This window comes from Leptonychotes weddellii, chromosome 9, assembly GCF_054177405.1.
Source record: "Leptonychotes weddellii isolate Sample4059 chromosome 9, ASM5417740v2, whole genome shotgun sequence".
In the NCBI taxonomy this organism is placed as follows: Eukaryota; Metazoa; Chordata; class Mammalia; order Carnivora; family Phocidae; genus Leptonychotes; species Leptonychotes weddellii.
The window spans coordinates 99,196,237-99,217,342 of NC_138377.1; the positions used below are offsets into that span (position 1 = coordinate 99,196,237).

Below are 21,106 nucleotides of genomic sequence, written 5' to 3' on the forward strand. Positions count from 1 at the left end.
TTTGAAGCTAAAGTGGTATTCCAAGTAATAAATATTGATTATCAGTCCAGTATTGCATTTATTACTGTATAACTTAAGAATGTCTCAAAATGGGGCGCCTGGGTGGCTCAGTCATTAAGCGTCTGCCTTCGGCTCAGGTCATGATCCCAGGGGCCTGGGATCGAGCCCCACATCGGGCTCCCTGCTCGGCGGGAAGCCCGCTTCTCCCTCTCCCACTCCCCCTGCTTGTGTACCCTCTCCTGCTGTGTGTCTGTCAAATAAATAAAAATCTTAAAAAAAAAAAAAAAAAGAACGTCTCAAAATTACACTTTACTATTATCACTAAATACCTGGGTAAAGTATAAAAATTAGTATCTAGTTTAAGTATTAATCCAAAGATTTATTTTTTAATTACATTATTTTAACATACAAAATACACTGACCTTTTGCCATTCTACTGGGACACCATGTGGAGACTATACTATGACCAAAACATGAATCTTAATTTAAAATCTCTCCCCGTGCTGTGAATTGTGTAAGACTGTTGAATCACAGACCTGTACCTCTGAAACAAATAATACATTATATGTTAAAAAAAAAAAAAAAGAAGAAGATAGCAGGAGGGGAAGAATAAAGGGGGGGAAATCGGAAGGGGAGACGAACCATGAGAGACTATGGACTCTGAGAAACAAACTGAGGGTTCTAGAGAGGAGGGGGGTAGGGGGATGGGTTAGCCTGGTGATGGGTATTAAAGAGGGCACGTTCTGCATGGAGCACTAGGTGTTATACGCAAACAATGAATCATGGAACACTACATCAAAAACTAATGTATGGTGATTAACATAATAAAAATAAAATCTCTCCCTCTACAAGACAGATCTCTAGTGTTTGTAAATAAGATTTTTTCTTAATACACCAACATAATATGGATGGTGCAATTATGATGTTTCTGAGCTTTTATCCACTTAATAAAATTCCAGAAGCTTCAAAATGTTTACTCATTCTAATAAAAATCTTTTAAGTCTACAAAAAAAAGTTTATATTGTTTTACTCAGTACATTTTCTACTCTGTAGAAAACCTCACAAGTTTATTCGTAATTACAATGCAAAGTTTGACAGAATATGAATCCTACAATTCTTTAGAATTCTTAATGAAAATACAAAAATTTTATTTGTAATTAGGAAAAAAGTTCTACATGATTTTTTCTAGGTCATTTATTCTAAGATTTCATTTTATTAGCTCAATGATATTTCTCTACAAGACTATCAAATTACTCTTCCACAGTCCTTTACAGGAAGAAAACTGTACCTCAAACAGCTTTCTCCCTAGGCTCCCAATCTCTAAATAATTAATATATTAAATGAACATGCATTTAATGGCTCCTATAAGCTCCAGAATGTGCTACATCTCAGCAGCATTTCACTTCTTTGAAAATCTGTAACATTTTCATTCACAGCTTTAAGAAAAATAACTCCTCTTTATTGAGAACATATAGACACTGTGTTGTATGTGTGGTATGCATTACCTCATTTAATAAGAAATGTATTCTATTATTGTCTTTTACAGATGAAGAAACAAACTCCAGAAAGGTTATGTGATGTTCCCAAGATGATATAACTAGTATGTGAATGATATGGGGTTAGAAACCAGGTCCCAATTTCTTAACCAATATGCTACACTTGGCACAAATAAGAAATATGATGATGTCAATAACAATAGCAACACACTCATTTAACACTTACTATGTGTTTAAATAATTTAATCCTCATAACAATCCTAATCAAATGTGTATTATTATCATCCTCATTTTACAAATCAAGAAACTGAAGCACATAGAGATTGCCACTCGCGTCAGGTTACAGGCCAATTAAATGGCAGAGCCAAGATTTGGACCTCAGGGGGGTTCCTAAACATTATGCCTCTTTGCCTTTCATAAACTGCTTCATGTTACAGTTGATAGGTACATGTCATATTTCCTCTATGAAATCATAAGCTTTTATAGAGCAGAGATCAAATCTTCTGACCCCACTACAGCTCAACATTAGGTTTTCTTTAGCATAGAGACTGGTAAATAACAAAGGGAAACTAGGAGGCACACTGGGGTCCGAAGGAAGGCTTCTCTGCAACAGTGATGTCTAAGTTCAGCCTTGCCAATGAACTCTAAAACTGTACATCAATTGCTTAGTCCATATTTGCCAGTCTCCCCTACTTGTCTATATGCTTGTTGAAGCACAGTGTTTTTGTTTTTGTTTTTGTTTTTGTTTTTGTTTCAAGGTCGGGGAGGGGCAGAGGGAGAGGGAGAGAGAATTTCAAGCAGGCTCCCCGCCCAGCGTGGAGTCTGATGTGGGGCTCTATCTCACAACCCTAAGACATGACCTGAGCCAAAATCCAGACTCAGACACCTAACTGACTGAGCCACCCAGGCGCCCCTGAAGCAGAGTATTTCTTTATCTTTATGTTTGCTACACAATGTTTGGTACCTAGTAGAAACTCAAAAAATATTGAATAAATATGTGAAACTCTATTACGAAGGGCTTTACCTCACGATAGCCACTATCAATAGAATCAATAATATAAAAGAGATCCATAGGCAATTATATAATTTGTGATAAACCACTTATCAGGCTTTTGAAGTAGAAAAGAGATCAGGGAAGAATAGCGATAAGATAGTAGAAACATAGGAACGCCTGGGTGGCTCAGTTGGTTAAGTGTCTGCCTTCAGCTCAGGTCATGATCTCAGGGTCCTGGGATTGAGTCCCACATCAGGCTCTTTGCTCAGCAGGGAGTCTGCTTCTTCCTCTGCCCCTCCCCCTACTCGTGCTCTCTCTCTCTCTGACAAATAAATAAAATCTTTAAAAAAAAAAAGATAGTAGAAACATATATTATTTACACCCAGCAGTAAATATAAGAACAAAGCAGAGAGACTTTCTTAATTTACACATTCATAAATTTTTACTCCTTCAATTCTTTCAAGATAACCTTCTTTTGAGCACTTCTCCCTTTAACTTTCAGTAAGAATCAGAGACTTGGGGAGTTCATCTATGGGTTGATCCACTTACAAACTTCATAAATGTCCACATATTTTCAAGTCTTGTTGACAAGGCAGATATGCTCAGTGACTATAAAATATAAAATGTACATCAAAATGCTAAGACTCAGCATCACTTTCCACATTCTTAAGCCTGAGCAACAAGAATTCAGCACTTATTTAGAAGCATGGCCTAGGAGTATCTTTCAACTCTACTACTTTGTTTATGGAACACATTTCCATAATATGACATCTTTCCGGTACTTAATGGCTTTTCAGATATGCACACTTTTTTTTTTTTTAAAGATTTTATTTATTCATTTGAGACAAAGAGACACACAGAAAGAGACAGAGAGACAGAGACAGAGAGAGACCATGAGCAGGGAGAAAGGCAGAGGGAGAGGGAGAAGCAAGCTCCCCACTGAGCCAGGAGCCCGATGTGGGGCTCGATCCCAGGACCCTGGGATCATGACCTGAGCCGAAGCTTAACCATCTGAGCCACCCAGGCGCCCCCAGATATGCACACTCTTAATCACTTGAATAGTTTTACAGGTATATTTTAAACTCAGATTTGAATCTTCCATATGAAGGATTCTGAGGAACTTTCATAGTCATGTAGGCAGGAGATTCTTCTAATAGATCATCTCTTCTTGTCCACTTTGGTAGATGTCCCACAGACTCTTTAGTCTTTATCCCTACTTCATTTTTTATTTGTCCTGTTTTTCTACTCTTTAACAATAATCCTAATGTTCCCTTTATTAACTACTGCTCAATATCTCCATTCCAGATAATTTAACCAATGTTCCAAAACTCTTAAAATTAAGCATTCTGAGGACAAAACAAAACAAAACACCAAGGAAACAAATGAACGAAGTAATTTTGGATAGCCATAGGTCTTTTTCTAGAAAGAGCCAGATAATTATTTTAGGCTTTATGGGTCACATAAAGCCTCTATCACATATTCGGGGTTTCTGTTTGTTTTGTTTTACTCTTTTAAATGTTTAAAAATGTAAAAACCATTTTTAGCTCTCAGACAGAACAAAAACAGGCCACCTGCCGGATTTGGCCTGTGGACAGCAGTTTGTCTATCATTATACTAGAGGACTTACATATGCTATTTTAGTTATCAGTAGTACACAGTAAAGTCTCAGGGAGGTGGTGAGAAACCTGTATGAAATGAAGGAGACAACTATGATAACATATGTGAGAAATACTCCAGGCTAAGAGGAATAGATAATGCAAAATGCTTAAATCAGAAACAAATGTGGCATGGCTGAGAAACAGAAAGGAGGTTAGAGTGGCTGAAACAAAGTATTCTGAGCGGAAAATGGTGAGAGATGAGGTTAGAGGTAGAAAGGGGTTGGATGTTGGATGGTACCGAGGATTTTATTCTAAATGTAATAGAAAGTCTCTGGGTATTGTTTTATTTTGTTGTTTAGATACAAGGAATAATATTACTGATTTGTTTTTAAAAGGTTACTCCAGTTGCTTTAAAGAGAATGGATTAGAGGTGGGAAGGAAGAAGGACTAGAAGCAGGGAGACCAGTCAGAAGATTGTTACAGCAGTCCAGGCAAAAGATAATGGTTGTTGAATAGAGTAGTAGCAGTGGGGAAAGAAAGAAGTGGACAGACTGGGTATGTATTTTGCACTCACTGATGGATTAGATGTGGGAACAAACACAACACTTAGGTTTATTTGAAAGCAACTAGGTAAAATAGTGGTTCTATTTACTAAAATGAGAAAGCTGGAGAAGAACAGGTTTCTTCATGTTCATTTGTTGGTGGTGTTTTTGTTGTTGTTTAGGGGGGAATATGGCTTAGTAAGTCTTTGGCCATGTTAAGTCTAGAACATTTAAAGGATATGCAAGTGAAAATACAGTGTAAGCAACTAGATATACAAGTCGGGAAAACAAATGAGGAAAGGGCTAGAGATAAGGCACATCTGGTAACCATCAGCATATAGATGGCATTTTAGGTGATCAGACTAGATGAACTCACATACAAAGAGACTGTAGGTAGAGAAAAAGTACTTTGATCTAGCTGTATGGGTCACCATGTTTAGTGGTCCAGCAGATAAAGAATGGGAGTCAAAAGTAGAGCAGTTAATGACTTTAAAACACACAGTAACAATAGCAATAGTACTAGTAATAATAGTAATAATGGTTAACTCTTAGAATACTTAATATGTGCCAAACTATTCATTTGAGTCATTCAATCTTAGAACAATTTTGTGGAGCTAAGCAGCACTATTATCACTATTTTCAAATAGAGAAACTGAAGAACGAGGATAAACACCCTGCTTTAGATAACACATCTTAGCAGAGGAAAACAACCAGACAAGTGAAGGCTCATGAAAGAAAAGTATTTCAAGAGGCGGCAAATGAAGTCAGACAAGGATAGAGAAATTTCCCACGGATGTGAAACCATGGAAATCATTTGTGACCATTTCTGTATTTGATTTTTCTTTATAGCTAGTTAAGTCTGGGCATGTACCCCAATCTCCTCACGGGGTTAGTATGAGAGATAAATAAGTTATTATTGAGTATTCCATTACCTACCTATAAACAGACATCTCATCTTTCCTATTATAAATCATTCATGGTTAGTAATCTATTTTTATAGTATCATTCTCTAGTAATATGAATATTTAAGACATTGTGGAGATACAGCAAACCATCTGTTCCCAGAAGTTAAAGCTAAGCCACTACTAACCACCCAATAAGAGTGACCTTCCTCTTTAGAGGTAAATACAAATATATCAAGATCAACAACTTGCAACATTTGCCTCAGATGCTTAAAAATTATTGCAAGTGGCTCTTGTAACTAGGATGAATCAGAAAGTGTACCTACCTCAACCAACTACCACTATAACAGGGGTCCATGGAACATGAAAAAATCATAGCCAAGTAATGCATTTAGCTACAACCATTAGATTTAAGTGTAGCCCCACCCTAGTAAATTTATTCCAGAGAGCCAACATATCACTTTTTTTCATACCTTAAGGGAATCTAAATTAAAACATCAATGACAGTCTCGTAATAATATAAAAAAGAAATTTAGATTAGGAAGAGCCACAGAAACCATGTGTTTGATTGAGACAAACAAATATATAAACTAGAGCTGGGATTAGCTGTTTAGCAACAGTTCACCAAGGCATTGATTTTATAGCAAAAGCTCCCTAGGGAACTAAAAAAAAAACAACAACAACAACAAAAAACCAGCACTGATACACAATATTCTTCCTCAATTTGGAGAACTTTTATAGATGGAATTGAGTCCCTACTAACAGAAAGCAACCAATAGGAAATGACAAGTAATATGTAAATTTGGTATCACAGTCTGTTGAAATTAAAAGGCTCTCCAAAAAGATGAAAAACGATAGCCAAAAGCAAAGTAGCTGTGTGACCCAGAACAAGTTATTTAACTTGCATTACTATTCACTGGCATTTAATTATGGTCTGTGCAGGGGTCTGCAAATTTTATCTGTAAAAGGCCAGACAATAAATATGTTAAACTTTGCAGATCGTATGGTTTCTTTGCCAACTACTCAACTCTGCCCTTATAGCACAAGAACAACTATAAACAAAAACTTACCTTTACATCACCTGGCCTTTACTCATAAAAGCTGAAATCCAAAATTAACTAATGAAAATTTAGATATGACCTGCCATTCCTGTGCTATAATAAAAAATAGAGCATGCTCCATATAGTTTATATCATCTTCACTAGAAATGAGAAGGAAAGCAAAACATAAGGCACATAGACATACCAACAAACTTATTAATGCTATTAAGTAATTAATAGAACACTACCTTTTCAGTCTGTACCAATGAAGAAAACAAATATAATTTTTAACTAATTTTTTAACTCAAATTTCAAAACATCTTTTTTTTTTTTTTAGAGAGAGAGTACAAGCAGGGGGAGCGGCAGTTAGAGGGAGAGGGAGAAGCAGGCTCCCCACTCAGCAGGGAGCCCGATGTGGGGCCCGATCCCAGGACCCTGGGATCATGACCCGAGCCAAAGGCAGACACTTAACCATCTGAGCCACCCAGGCGCCCCCAAAACATCTTCTAAACCTTTAAGAATAAACAGCCTTGGCATAAATTAACATTAGACATAAATCTTTATCTATAAATATTTCTATACCTATAAGAAATTTTATTTTTTTTATTTATTTTTTTTTATTTATTTATTTGAGAGAGAGAGAATGAGAGAGAGCACATGAGAGGGGGGAGGGTCAGAGGGAGAAGCAGACTCCCTGCTGAGCAGGGAGCCCGATGCGGGACTCGATCCCGGGACTCCAGGATCATGACCTGAGCCGAAGGCAGTCGCTCAACCAACTGAGCCACCCAGGCGCCCTATACCTATAAGAAATTTTAAATCACTCAACTGTGATTGGGAAAGGAACAAGCACTATTTGCTGATTTCTGTTTATCAATAACTCTATCCCTACAATGATTACGGTATTTCCATTGCACCCTCCTCTTTCTCTACTTAGCTGACTCCTAGATACCCCCTCCAAAAAAACCCCACAAAAAACCTAGTATAGGGTCTGACATCCTGATAGATACTATAATAGTGAAGTTATAATACAACATTCAACAGCATCCATTATTTCAGAATATGCCAAGAACTGATCTGAGATATGCTACCACGACCTGAATAAACAATGTACCAATCCATCAAAACTATCCTATGCTTGTCTTTTCTCTTATACTCTTCCACTATGGCTTTCTCTAGACAAGATTTAGCTTCTATTCTTTTCTCTGTTTGGATTTACACTACTATTATGGACTGAACTGTATTCCCCCAAAATTCGTATGTTGAAGCCATAACCCGCAATGTGGCTATATTTGGAGATAGGATGTTTAAAGAGGTAATTACGGTTAAATGAGATCATCAGGCCCTAATCCAGTCAGACTGGTGTCCTTATTAAAAAAAAAAAGAGAGACAGAGCTACCAGAGATGCAAATGCACAGAGAAAAGACCATGTGAGGAAAAGGTGGCCATCTGCAAGCCTAGGAGAGACCTCAGGAGAAACCAAACCTGCCAACACCTTGACCTTGGACTTTCAGCCTCCAAAGCTATGAGAAAATAAGTTTCTGTTATTTAAGCCACTCAGTCTATGGTATTTTGTTATGACAGCCCTATCAAACTAACACAACTATATAGCAGTCTTTGGTACACAATTACTAATACACCTTAATTTGACACTATATTATAATGAACTCTATAGGATACGAACTCTAGTTTTCTGCCATTGCCTGAGAAATACAATGCCCTCCCTCTGTGCCTCGTATATGTATAGCTTTCTTTTCCCATCAGAGTTTGAAATATTATACTCAAGTTCCTTTCTCTTCTACCCCCTCAACTGTGATCATTTCTGATTTCTACTTATTTACGATAGTCAGACATCTGCTTTCCAACACACTATCAAATACGTAATCTGACATATTTGCCACTTGCCACTCTTACACCTTCCCCTCCCCACCCCCAATCAGCCCTTTACCATCTGCTTCACATATACTTCTCAGCCTTGGCATTCAGAAGTATCACCAACCAATGAAAGCACTTCTGGTCCATGAACAGAACAATAACACACTGCTTTCTATTATTTATCTTATTGCTCACACCAATAGGCTATCTTTTGCAGCTGTTCCCTGAGTTGGGAAAATTCAATGTTTAACTCTATGTAGCTTATTAAAGTGAAAAACTCTGCTCTTCAAATACTATCTAAAAAGATTCCAGCTTTGTGGATTTCCATCAATAAAACATGTGCTAAGAGTTGACTTAATGTAAGTAGAAACTTACATTAATAGGTCTGTGCTCATTTATCCAGTTACCCAGTCTCCCTTCTCTGACCAACGATGGGCATTTCTACAAAGCAACAGCATTCCAAAAACAGGAGTATGTTCAGAGAAGAGAGTATCCCTTACCAACTTACTGGAGAATAAAGGCTAAAGTTTTGTTCTCATTAGACTAGTACACTGAACAACTAAGTTAATGCTTCAAAATACACATCAAATATTGCCTTACTGTCTCAGTAAGAAGCAACACATTATGGAAAAATGTATCATCAAGATCTTGATTTTTATCAACACAATATTGCCAGACCACTTAAAGAAAAGTTTAATCTTGGGACGCCTGGGTGGCTCAGTTGGTTAAGTGTCTGCCTTCGGCTCAGGTCATGATCCCAGGATCCTGGGATCGAGTCCCGCATCGAGCTCCCTGCTCCGTGGGGAGCCTGCTTCTCCCAATGCCTCTGCCTCTCTCTCTCTCTCTGTCTCTCATGAATAAATAAATAAATCTTTAAAAAAAAAAAAAAAGAAAAGTTTAATCTTAAAAGTTTTCTTGGGTTTTAATCCTTTTAAAAAGGTGTCTTCATTCACTATGTGCCAAAAACTATATTGTGCCAATGACTTTAAGTGGGATTCTAAACAATCTTATTTCTACTTTGTTACGTTGTGAGGTAACAATGCTAAATTAATAACTAAATATAATAAATAAAATAACTAAATAATAAGTGTTCATGATAAGAAGGTAACAGTTTATGTAAAATAAAAGTGCAAGTTAACCATTATTTTACCGCATATCAATTAGATATATAGCAAGTCATAAATTACTTATCGGTACATCGGTAAAATCTCAGCTACTCTGAATTTTTGAGAAGTCATTCTAGAAATCCAACTTTTCCAAAGCATTGGAATTTCAGCTCTTTAAGGATTAGAAGTTGTCTTCAAATACTCTGGGTGAAATTATTTCCACAACATATTTCTAACTTTCTTTTTAAGCAGAGTATACCGAATGTAATTTACGTATTTCTGAAGAATCTGGAAATCTTGTAGTGAATGTCAATTTTTATAGCATAGTGGTATTCATACAAACTACTGATATACATAAGCATGGTTCTCTGTCCCTATCTCAGTATCACCAGATTGGCTTACTTTTAGTTTATAGAAAAACTTTTCATGCTGTCAGCCTAACAACCTACAAATGCCCCTCTGTTCTCATTGCTGCTTCTAATCCATGTGACCTTAGAAACCAAAAACTTATTTGAATTGTCTAAAATAAGACTAACCTCTAAAGGAAAGCCTAAGGGATTCTCATACAAGTACAGAAATGTTAACCATACATTTTCATAAAATCTCCATTAACTATTTAGAGACTTTTTTCCTCTTTTGCAACATAATTTTATGGAGAAAATATGGGCTTTATAGTCACACAGGGGTTCAGATCCTACTTTTAGCAATTATTAACTGTATAGTCCTGGGTAAATAATAAACCATCTTCCCTAAAAGTCTGCATACTTGTTAAAAGTAACCACCATCATCACCTCACAGTTGCTATGAAGTTAAATGTGATACTGAATATTAAAAAACAATGACTCTCACAAAGTCGGTGCACAATTAAAAGGTCTACTTTCATCTTTGATTCACTTAAGTTAACGTGGCAAATATGCTCAATTTTATCACCTTTTATACAGTCAACAAAATTTTCCATTTCTTTTTTAACATTTTTAAGTTCTCTAGTATCTATATATGGTGTTATAGTTTCTCCCACCAAATAGCTTTTGAGTAATTTTATGCCTTCCTTGTCCTCTGTAACTGAGACTTCTGCATGGCCCAGGCAGCTGAAATCCTTAGGACTATACTGGGAACAATGGAGGGGAGGGGGTCTGTATTGGGAACATGGGAAGGAATGTGCAATCCTAAGTGCTCACACTCTAGATCATGAATAAATTTTCTAAAGTCAAAGTCTCTGTCTGCTACTTACTAGTAATATAACTTTGGGGCAAGCTAGTCTCTCTCTCTGAGACTTAATTTCTTCATATTTAAAAAATAATATCAATATCAATCTCTAATAATATGGCCAATTATTTGAAACAAAACAGATTTTAAAAACTAAATAAAATAAAAAATATATATATTCTTAAAAGTATCAAAAAGCTGACAAGATAGTAGGGAATCATAAAGCCAAAACATAAGAAAGGGCAGGAATTCAGAGAGGAAAACAGAGTGCTGAAGCCAAGTTAGTCCCTAACCAAAGCCAAACTTGGGCTTTGATTATCACAATCTCATAAAGATAGAAGCCAAGCCCAGGGCCCACCCTAGGTAGTAAGTCTGACAGGAGACCCTATACCGTACAACTGGAACCCATAAAATCAACCAAAAAAACCTGTTCCATTCTAACCCATCCCCTAAGAACTGTAAGTAAAGTTGCTTTGGCAGTGAACTGTAAAGAAAAAGGGGAAAGGAGAGTTCCTGTCAAATTATAACTTCTTCAGTAAAGGGACAGATGTAAGTACTTTACGCTCTGGAGGCCAGAGATCTCTGCTGCAACTACTCAACTCTTTTGTTGTAGCTTGGAAACAGCCACAGACAATAAAGAAACAAATGAGCATGCTGAGCTCCAATAAAACTTTATTTATGGACACTGAAATTTGAGTTTCATATAATTTTCACATGTCACAAAATACTTTTTTCCAATCATTTAAAATCTAAAAACCATTCTTAGCTTGCAACCTTACAAAAACAGGTGGCACAGAGCAGTTTGCCTTAAGTTGTAATCACAAGACACACCACCACCTAAGCTACCACTATCCTACATACACAGATTTGTGGCCCTAATTCACATCACCTAGATGACAACACAAAACAAAACAAAACAAAACAAAACAGGTCGGGCACCTGGGCGGCTCAGTCGGTTAAGCGTCTGCCTTTGGCTCAGGTCATGATTTCAGGGTCCTGGGATCGAGTCCCACATCAGGCTCTCCACTCAGTGGGGAATCTGCTTCTCCCTCCCACTCTCCCTCTGCCTCAAAAAAGTAAATAAAATCTTTACAAAAAAAAAAAAAACAAAAACAGGTTACAGGCATTTACTGTGCAAATGTCACAAATAATGTCCCAAGGCATTATTTTGACCAAGCACAAAGAAAACAAAACACCATGAATGAGAGCAAGCAAACGAAGGTTAGAAACAGATCTACAAAAATGTCAGATACAGGAAATGATCATATACAAAACATAAAATAGCTGCTTACTAATGTTTAAAGCAATAAACAAGACTGAAAATATTTGAATGGAACAAGAACCATAAAAAATGCCTTGGAAGATTTGGGAAACAACTTCTAAAATTGTAAAACACACCAATTAAAACTAAAAATAAAATGGAACAGTGAAGAAGAAATTACCCATAATGAAAGAAGAAAAATATAAGAAAACAAGATGAAGAAACATTTAAGAAAAAGAGAAAAATTAATAGATATGTAAATTGGAGATTCGGAAAAGAAAGAGTACTGAAATCGTAACATCATGTTCTTTGAAAAAACCAAAAATCAGTAATGATGACTAGGAGCAACAAATGGTATCTGTAACGCCAACATACATCCCATCCCACATACCTTTTACAATGTAATGTTCACGCTCTTCCCTATGTTCTCTCCCCCACTGAACTTGGATGGACCTTTTTAACTGTCTCCACCAACAAAATACAGTAAAGTGAGGCTGTATGACTTCTGAGGTTAGGTCATAAACAGTAACATGGCCTCTACCTAGCCCTTTCTTCCTCAGGAATTCCAATGTTCATACAGAACAACACTTTAAAAGCTCCATGGAGCGAGCCTGGGTGGCTCAGTCAGTTAAGCATCTGCCTTCAGCTCAGGTCATGATCCCGGGGTCCTGGGATCAAGCCCCGCATCGGGCTCCCTGCTCAGCAGGGGGTCTGCTTCTCCCTCTCCCTCTGCTGTTCCTCCTGCTCATGCTCGCATACATGCTCTCTCTCTCTCTCTCTCACTAATAAAATCTTAAAAAAAATTAAAAATCCATGGAAAAATCCACATGGAAAGGAACTGAAGCAGAACTGCCAAGCTGAACTGCTCCTGAATTCCGGACCCACAAAAACTGTAAATGATAATAAGCCACTACGTTTTGGGCTTAATTTGTTATGCCACAATAGATACCTAACATACAAGGAAATCCTCTGAGTTGTAAATATAGTCCGTCCTAGGGTGCCTGGGGTGCTCAGCTGGTTAATGCGGCTGCCTTCAGCTCAAATCATGATCCCAGGATCCTGGGATCAAGCCCCACATCCGGCTCCCCGCTCAGCAGGGAGTCTGCTTCTCCCACTCTCTCTGCCTCTCCCCCTGCTTGTGCGCACTCTCTCTCAAATAAATAAAATCTTTTAAAAATATAAAAATAAAAATAAATAAAACATAGTCCTAAATAATCCATGTGACAAATAAGTAAACAGAAAATATTTTGAACTAAACTATAACAAAAATACTTATGAGATGCAGCTAAAGCAATACCTGACAGGGAAATTTATAACTCTAAATAGGTATAACAGAAAAAAAACAAAAATTAGGGAACCGTCTATTCAAGAAGATAGGAAAAGAAGAGCAAAATAAACCCAGGACAAGCAAAAGGCAATAACAGAAATGAGAAATAAAAGAAAATATATACTAGAAAGGTCCAGGGGCACCTGGCTCAGTTGGTTAAGTGTCCACCTTTGGCTCAGGTCATGATCTCAGGCTCCTGGAATGGAGCCCCACATTGGGCTCCCTGCTTAGGTGGGTCTACTTCTCTCTCTCCCTCTGCCTCTGCCCTTCCACCCCCTGTCCCACTCAATGCTCTCTCAAATAAATAAAATCTTTTAAAAAAAGAAAGAGAGAGAGAGAAAGGTCCAACAAAGCCAGAAGTTGGGTCCCTGAAAAAATGATAAACTGGCAAACTTCTGGCAAGAATGGTGAGGGAAAAAAAGAGAAAGGGATCAGGAATGACAAAGGGGACAAAAACTACAAACATTACAACAGTAAGAGGATTTTTTAATATAAATGAACTGAAAAAAATCCTAAAAATATATATAACTTAGCAAAACTTAAGAAGATACAGAAAACTTAAGTGGTCCCATTAAAACAAAACACAATGACTAATACAAAAAAATCTTCCCACAAAGAAAAGTCCAGAGCCATACTGCTTTATAAGTTCTCCCAAGGAATAAATAATCCAATCTTAAATAAATTCTTCCCAATTCTTTTCATGAAGCTGGCATAACTCTCAAATCAAAAATTCTGGCAAGGACCAGACTAGAAAGAGATATCATAAGCCAGCCAATCTTACCCCTGAACTGGTATGCAAAAATTCCAAACAAATATTAGCAAACAAAAACCAGCATTGTAAGCATAATATACTATAACCAAGTTAGGCATATCCCAGAAAAGCAAAGATAAATCCAATATTACTATCAGATGGCCAATTAATATAATCAACCATATTTTAAGAAATCCCTAAAAATTCAATATTTATTCATGTCTCAAAAGGAGTCTTCACAAACTAGGAATTGAAGAAAACATCCTTAATTTGATAAAAGGTACCACCTATAAAAACCTACAGCATAGTTAATGGGGAAAGCCTAAACATTTTTCGTTTGGTATCAGGAACAAGATAAAGATGACCCCTATATACTTCTATCAACATTATACTGGTGATCCTAAGCAGCATAGGAAGCCAAGAAAAAAATAATAAAAGGCATAAGGATTAGAAACAAGAAATAAAACTTTTTATTTGCATATGACATAATTGTGTATATGGAAAATTTGAAAGAATCTATAAGCTCTTGTTAATTTTATAATTTAACAACAAGGCCCTAAGCAGACATTTTTCCAAAGAAGACACACAGATGGCCAACAGACACATGAAGAGGTGCTCAAATCACTAATCATCAGGGAAATGCAAATTAAAACTACAATGAGGTACCACATTATACTTGTCAGAATGGCTAGAATCAAAAAGACAAGAAGTAAGTGTTGGAGAGGATGTATAGAAAAAGGAATCCTCGTACACTGCTGATGGGAATGCAAACTGGTTCAGCCATTGTGGAAAACAGTATGGAGGTTCCTCAAAAAAATTAAAAATAGAAATACCATATGATCCAATAATTCTACTACTGGGTATTTACCAGAAAGAAAGAAAACAAAACACTAATCTGAAAAGATATATGCACCCCTATGTTTTGTGCAGCACTGTTTACGAGTGGCCAGAATATGGAAACAACCTACGTGTCCATCAATAGATGAATGAAGATGTGTGTGTGTGTGTGTGTGTGTGTAATGGAATATTACTCAGCCATAAAAAAGAATGAGAGCTTGCCATTTGCAACAATAGGGATGGGCTTAGAGAGTATTATGTAAGTGGAATAAATCAGATAGAGAAAGACATGTATCATATGATATCACTTCTTTGTGGAATCTAAAAAAATGAACAAACAAAAAAAAAGCAGAAACAGACCCATAAATACAGAGAACTGGTGGTTGCCAGAGAGAGGGGGTTTGGGGGTTGGGCAAAATGGGTGAAGGAGAGTGGGAGGTACAGTCTTCTAGTTATGTAATGAATAAGTCACTGGGATGAAAGGTATGGCAAGGAAATAAAAAGAAAAAAAAGAAACAATATAAATTGATATGAGTTTCATATTTCTATATGCCAGCAACAATTAGAAAATAATCTTTTAGGGGCGCCTGGGTGGCTCAGTCGGTTAAGCGTCTGCCTTCGGCTCAGGTCATGATCCTGGAGTCCCTGGATCGAGTCCCGCATCGGGCTCCCTGCTCGGCAGGGAGTCTGCTTCTCCCTCTGACCCTCCCCCCTCTCATGTGCTTGCTCTCTCTCATTCTCTCTGTCTCAAATAAATAAATAAAATCTTTATAAAAAAAAAAAAAGAAAATAATCTTTTAAAGATATCACTACTTAAAATTGCATCAGATAATATGAGTGCTGAGGAATCTAGCAAATAATGGACAAAGCATCTACTGAAAAAATGAGACTTAATTATGAATCATTACTGAAATGGAAAGATATCCATGTTCATAGACTATAAGACTCAATGTTGGAAAAATGTCAGTTCTCCCCAAATTAATCTATAGAATCAATTAAGTCTCAATAAAAATCCCAAATGTTGTTTTTACACTGGATTATTTAGTGTGTGTATCTGTGTGTGGAATTTGACACAGTGATTCTAAAATATATATGAAAGTTAAATGGGCCAAAAACAGCCAAGACTCTCCTGATGAACAAGCACAATGTGGGAAGACTTGCCTCACCAGATACCAAAACCTATAAAGCTAGAAATAGTTAAGAGTGTGTTACAAGTACAGGAATAGACAGACCAATACAGCAGAGGACCAAGTCCAGAAACATACCTACACAAAGAGAGATACTTAATATATGTCAGATGTGGCACTGAGATCAGTGTAAAAAAGATAAACTTTTCAAAACCAATGCTAGGACAATCAAGTACCCATTTGGGATGCGAATAAATGAAACTAGACCTCACATTATACACAAAATCCATTCCACGTAAAGAGCAAATTTTTGAAAAGTTAAAACTTAGAACATCTTCTGTAATGTAGCCTAGGAAACGGTTTCTTTAAAAGGGTTCAAAAAGTAGTAGCCAAAGTTGATAAATTCAACTATATTAAAACAGAAATTCTGTGGATCAACAGGCACCATAGAGAGTAAAATAACAAGCCAAAAACGTAAGATACTTGTAACTGACATAACTGAAGGGCCAGCATCCAAAACACATACAGAATTCCTAAAAATCAGTAAGAAAGGCAGAGACCATCTAAAAGAAAAATATTGGACAAACAACCTGAATAGGCACATCATATGAAGAAAACTCAGATGACTATGAAAGATGTACAACTATATTAATCATGGAAATGCAAATTAAAATCATGAGATACCATCACACCCTTCAGACTGGCAATACTAAGCATTAAGAATGTAGAGCAATGGAGGGGCACCTGGCTGGCTCAGTCACTGGAGCCTGCAACTCTTGATCTTCCGGTTGTGGATTCAAGCCCCATGCTGGGTACAGAGATTACTTAAAAATAAAAATAAAATAAAAAGAATGTAGAGCAATGGGAACTCAAATACTGTGAAGTATAAATTAAAATAATAATTCTGAAAAACACTTTACCATTATCAAAGTTGAATATGTGCATACCTCACAACCTGGCAATTCCATTTCTATAAATTCTAGAGAAACACTTGCACACTTGCAAACATGAAACAGTAGAAGAGCACTCACCACCAAACTGTGTGTATAATAGCAAGAAAATGAAATAAACTTCAATGTCCATTAAAACTAGAATGAATAAATTGTAGTATAATCATAAAACAAAATACTTGACCACAGTGAAATCTAATGAACTATGGCTAATTACAACAATCTAAAACAAATTTCACAAATGCTGAACTAAACTTTTTATTTTATTTTATTTATTTATTTACTGAGAGAGCAGGGGTAGGGAGCAGAGGGAAAGGGAGAGAGAGAATCTTAAGCAGGCTCCACGGCCAGCACAGAGCCCAGCACAGGGCTCGATCTCACGACTCTGAGATCATGACCTGAGCAGAAATCAAGAGTCAGATGCTTAACCAACTGAGCCACTCAGGCCCCCCTGAACTCACATAAATCACATAAAATACTACATGAAGTTCAAAAACAAGGAAAACTAAACTATATTGTTTATGAATATGTAACCTGAGATTCAAAAGTATGAAGCAAAGCAAGAAAATGATTAATAAAAAAATTAGGGTATAAGGGCACCTGGGTGGCTCAGTCAGTTAAGCGTCTGCCTTCAGCTCAGGTCATGATCCTGGGGTCCTGGGATCCAGCCGTGCGTCAGACTCCCTGCCTAGCAGGGAGTCTGCTTCTCCCTCTCCCTTAGCCCCTCCCCCACTCATTCTCTCTGGTTCTCTCTCTCTCCAAAAAATAAAATCTTTTTTTTAAAAAAGTTAGGGTATTAACTACTTCCACAAAGGGGGATGTATATCAACAAGGGCAAGGGAAGGGAAAGGTATGGGGAAGGCAATCCTGGTTTGTTGGCCTGAGTGATAACACAATTCACTTCACAATTTTCTTTAAACTGCATGTTTTATTCACTCTCCTGTATATATGAATAAAGAGGAAAAGTAACAACTGCATAAAACTGCTATGGTAATTTAATACAATAAAGCAACCTATGTAAGTATGGTACCTAGTGTGCCTTAAAAAAAAAACTAGTATAACTATATAATTTTTGTATCCTCCAAAGTTGCTTATGGTAGATACTCAAATATACTGTTCACTAAATGAAACAAATTCAGATGGTAAATATACTTACCATGGTGAAAACTGCCTAATGGGTCATATATAGAAAGAACTGTGAATTCCCAATGTTGTACACCTGAAACTAATACAACATTGTATGTCAACTACACTTCAATTAAAAAAACCCAATAAATGAAACAAACTACTTTCAATCACTGGAGTAAAAGACAATTTAAATCTGAATGGCTAGGTTCCCTAACTTCCAATTTCTATTTCACAAGCCCCAGAGTTTGAATTCATTCTATCCTAACAGGTACTCTTCCCTCTCCCTTTAATATTCCCGGTCTCTTACTCTTTATACTCACAGTATACATCTTACTATACATCAAACTGTTAGCAGCTGTCACTGAATGCTTGGAATCTAAAATCTGAGAGGTTTAAGGCAGAAAAGAGGAAAAAGAAAAGCTAAAGTTAGGGAGAGGGAAGCTGTGGGGAAAGAAACAGTGGGGACAGAACTTGAGTTATCCTTACATGAAAACACCCACATCATATCTTTAGTTCTAGTGCTTTAAGAAGCCAACAAGCAGAGGGAGAAAAAACAAGTAAACCATCTATCGTCTGACCCAGGTTTCATACAACAATTAAAGCAGAGTAACACTGATACCAATTACTTAATATTTAGGGGCAAGAAAGTGTCCCTATGTCCCAAGATATATCTACTTCTGAAATTCTCTTAACAAAAAAAAAACAGTAAAACAAACAAACACAATAAAGCCCCCTCAAAAGATAGGCTCTGTGGAAGAAATCAACCCCTTCTCAATTACTTGGGGGAAGAAACTTTATTTTTTAATTAATTTATTCTATATGTATTACTTATTAATCCAAAAGATTAAACACAAATATCAGATCCAGACTCATTCATAAGATAATGGTATATCAGAGTATTATGCCTCCATGAGAAAGATCTGAATGTACCAATATGGAGTGCTCTCCAGAATATATTAAGTGGAGGAAAAAAAAAGAGGTACAGAACAGTATATAGAGATACACATACACACACACCTACCTTTGGGATATGAAGGGAGAATACACACATACATCTTATTTTTGAAAGAAAAAAAAAATACCGGAATGACTGATCAAAAACTCACAAAAATGGTTACCTTTATAGGAGAGCAAGAAGGAAGTAGAGTAGAAGAGATAGAGGGAGATAGAGAAAATGAGATTTCTATATATACCTTTTCATCTGGTGTCTCCTTTTGAACTATATAAGTGTTTCATATATTCAAAGGGTAACATTAAACCAAAAAACTAAGGGAAACAAACCCTAAAATGAAAAACAAATGGACCTAACTACATACATATTAAATTGATAACAATCACACTGAGAAAATAATGATTTCAAGCGACTTTTAAATATAGTACTAACAAAAAGTATATCCTTAGTGAGATACATTCTAAGGGCAAAATGAAATGCAAAGAAATCTTAAGCTCCACTGAGTAGGTTTATTTATTTTAAACTACTTTAGGTGTACTTTAAATAAATACAAAGAAGTATATATCAATGTTAATAAAAACTAGGATTTTCTATGTAAAAGAGATTAAAACTGAACTTTAAAAAAAAAGACTGAAAAGGGACACCTGGGTGGCCCAGTTGATTAACGTCTGCCTTCGGCTCAGGTCATGATCCCAAGGTTCTGGGATCGAGTCCCACATCAGGCTCCTTGCTCAGCAGGGAGCCTGCTTCTCCCTCTGCCTACTGCTCCCCCTGCTTGTGCTCTCTCTGACAAATAAATAAATAAAATCTTTAAAAAAAAAAAAAAGGCTTGAAGAAAGAAATCACACAATATTAAATCTGAATTAAAATTATCAATATGACCTCATGCTTTTTTTTCCCTCCAGACAAGACCTGGAAGCAATGACAGCCCCGTAACAAGGTGCATACTTAGCATCCAGATATTGGTTTCTAAATATCATCCTCCACTATAAGGAGACAGAGCTCCTTAGAGAAATTGCTGATTGTGGTCTAAAACAGGAAAAGTCTATGGTGAGCCAAGATATCTTATACCCAAAAGTAAGGACTCACTCAAAGACTAATAATGCATTTATGCAAAAAGAACTGGGGAGGGGCACCTGGGTGACTCAGTAGGTTAAGCATCTGATTCTTGATTGCGGCTCAGGTCATGATCTCAGAGTTGTGAGATCAAGCCCTGAATGAGTCAGGCTCCACACTCAGCATGGAGTCTGCTTGAGATTCTCTCTTTCCCTCTCCTTCTGCCCCTCCCCCTGCTCATGCTCTCTTGCACGAGAGCACTCTCTCTCTCTCTCTAAAATAAATAAACAAGTAAAATCTTAAAAAAAAAAAAAAGAACTGAGGAGTATGCTTGGAGGGGCTCCCAATGTCCTTATTTGAGACAATTTCAGCATCAAAAAAACAATGTAACTCACTATAATACAACACATAAAAATCCAAGAGAACATAAAACCATTCATTGTCACCACTGTAGATAACCATTAGACCAACTGCTCACCTCTGAAAATTAGATGAGAAAGAATTAAGCATTTATTTACTCTGCCCTTTAGGAGGAACTATATAGTTCACTCCCAGCTGATGGAAGGTTATAAAACTCTTGTTAACTGAAGAATGATAGCTAATAAGTGTAAAAGAATTACAGAATTAGAAAAATCACCAATTTTCAACCTTCAATTAAATAACTGATTTGCCTAAGGTTCAATAAAGGATGTTAAAATTATTAGGTAAAGCATACGTAAGAATGGAATTTTATATGGTACCAAAGTATCACCCCCACAGATTATTGTACTTGATGATCATAGCAGGAAAAATATACTTCTACAATGGAGAGACAGCAAACACCAACCTTAAACTTCATAAAACTTATATCACTAACAGTGATAGTATGTACCTCCCATAATATGTAACATGAAATATAACATCACGTATGATGTACTCTTGCCAAAACATTTTTTTTAAGGATTTTATTTATTCATTTGAG

The 21,106-nt window shown here is 36.6% G+C and overlaps 1 protein-coding gene and 1 long non-coding RNA gene across 12 annotated transcripts in view; both read right to left on the reverse strand.

The window, feature by feature from the left end:
- MYO9A (myosin IXA) overlaps nt 1-21,106 on the reverse strand; it is a 271,185-nt gene that overhangs the window by 241,163 nt on the left and 8,916 nt on the right. The window lies entirely within an intron of this gene.
- Nucleotides 6,015-9,325, reverse strand: LOC145723558 (uncharacterized). Its single transcript, XR_014148713.1, has 2 exons — nt 7,373-9,325; nt 6,015-7,154 (listed from the first exon to the last, which is right to left on the reverse strand). It is a non-coding gene; the product is annotated as an uncharacterized LOC145723558 (long non-coding RNA).